A 2,500-nucleotide genomic window follows, 5' to 3' on the forward strand; every position below is an offset into this window, starting at 1 on the left:
TAGTATATTTAGTATATATAGGCACTATAGTAATTTTTTTAAACATTTTCAACTAGAATTAAGTTAACGCTGTTCAGCGGAATTGATCTATAGAATCAAAAATGGCATTCTTTAGATTCACAATTAGGTGTAACAAAAATGTTTTAAAAGTTATATAAAAAAGAGAAAAGTTTCTTTAAACATTATTAAAACTTGATGTAATAAAAATTATAACACCTAAATCTCTTGTTTAGACATAATACACTGACAAAATCATTCCAATTCCAAATGCAGTTTAAGAGTGCAGCTAAAAACACATATTATTTGGTTTATATTACACAGAAAATAATTTGCTAATAATTTTTTATTTGTTTTATTTCAATAGTGAGTATAAATAACACAGGCCGCCAAAATTTTTATTTTTTATTCCTGAGCAAAAAATGTTTTTCATACAGCATATCTCATTTTGATTTCAAATATGCAACTCATTTTTCACCATCGTATCAGTTGTAAAGATATTTGTGTTCAAATCTCTTGCATTTACAATAAAATTGTATAAATCTATTAGTGTTAAATAAAATCTAGTATTGTCAAAAAAAAATTTTTCTATGTGTACGTCAACCACAATCTCGAAAGAAGTGTATTTTTATAAAGGTTTAAGAAAACAATGTTTTAACTTGAATTTTTCTTAACAAAAAAATATTGTGAAAAAATGCTCAAGTCTCTTAGAAGACTTTTAACAAAATGTTTCTTAGCAATAATATAAAAGTTATTCATTTTTATCAAAAACAAATACTATTTTTGATTGACATACTTTTGAATTACCAGGTTGACACACATTTAAATAACTTGACACACATTTAAATAACAATGCCCAGTTGTTTTTTGTTAATTTTAATTTTTGAACATGAAGATGGGAAAAACTAGAAAAGAGATTCAGAAACATGAAGATGGGAAAGTGTTTTAAAGAGTTGAAGTGCAGGAAATAAATCTAGGCAAATAAAGGTTTTTAGCGGATGCAGGGACAGATGCATTAAAAAAATGAGAGTTTGCTGAATGACAAGTCAAATGAGAATGAGTTTTAGTTAATGGAATTACGAATTAGAGATTTAGGTAGAGAATGCAATCAAAAGTAAGAAAATGGCAAAAACAATAAAGAGAAGCAACCTTAGGAGATGCTAATTTAGCAATTTTGTATATGGTTTCCATTAAAGGTCAGCCATAAACAATAATCCAAGAAGACATAAAAAAGAGGATTCGCTCAGAGGGTTACCATTCATTGATATAGGAATGTCAACAGTATTGTGATAGTTGTTTGCATTAAATAACTGAGTTTTGTTGGAGGTGAAATTTGCAAGCTACTACGAGCCCTAATCTGTTACAGAAGTGAGATCAGGTTCAAGATCGGCTGCCTAAGTAATAGAAAAGAGAAGACTTTTTCTTAAAATAGGAGTAAAAAGTTGAGTCATCAGCAAAAAGAGCTACTTTGGTTGTTGGGAAGATCATTAATGTAGATAAGGAAAAAAAAATGGACCAAGGATAGAACCTTGAGGTATCCCAGAAGTTACTGGTAATGAAGAAGAGTGTTGACCTTTAAGGATGACTTTAATAAAATGGTTAGAAAGAAACGATTTTATAATCTCAAAAACTTTCCTAGATGCACCATATGAAAAAAGCTTGTGTAAAAGACCGACATGCCAAACTTTGTCTAAAGCTTTAGATATGTCAAGAGCAGCAGCGCTAACCTTTTTGCCTCCATGGAATGCACAATAAAATTTTAAAACTTTATTTTGAAAATCTATATTATTAATCCATTTATTTAACCATAAAATATGAAAATTTACAATAATATTTTATAAACTCACATAAATAAGGTTAGGTGTCACTCATATAGTTAAAAACTAGTCAATAGAGTGACAACTAAAAAAAAAAAAGAAATTATAAATTAAACAGAAATAATTTAAAATAAAATAAACAAGAATAAAAAAAACAAAAAAAAAAAAAAAAAAAAAGGAAAGAAAGAAAAATAGAGCACTAAAAAGATAATATTATTAATTGCAATAATATGTGAATAAAAAAACATTACAAACAGTAACTATAACATGATAGCTTTTCTAAAAATTATAAACTAATGATAAAAATTATGATAAAAATAGTTATAATAAAGTTTATAACTATGAAAGCAATTATTAAAATAAACATAACATTAGCAAAAATAAGGACAATACCCATAAAACTATTACTACAATTAAATCACTCTCACTATTATTATAAACAATATTTATAAGATTTATAAAGCATAAATTAATGATAATAGTAAATTAGTAGTAGAGTTAAAAAAGACAGTATAAAATAAGTTATAATAGTTTTATAAATACAGTAAAATAAAAAAAGGAATAATGATAAAAGATGAAATTGATATTATTTAAATGTATACTTAAACAAAATTTCTTAATTTGGTTTCGATTGAGACAAAGAATGTTGCCGATAAAAGGATATTGTAAACCTTTTTGAATTACAA

The 2,500-nt window shown here is 25.7% G+C and overlaps 1 protein-coding gene across 4 annotated transcripts in view; it reads left to right on the top strand.

The window, feature by feature from the left end:
* Window positions 1-2,500, top strand: part of LOC136091274 (uncharacterized) — a 182,726-nt gene that overhangs the window by 167,194 nt on the left and 13,032 nt on the right. The window lies entirely within an intron of this gene.

Source organism: Hydra vulgaris, chromosome 15, assembly GCF_038396675.1.
Source record: "Hydra vulgaris chromosome 15, alternate assembly HydraT2T_AEP".
NCBI lineage: Eukaryota > Metazoa > Cnidaria > Hydrozoa > Anthoathecata > Hydridae > Hydra > Hydra vulgaris.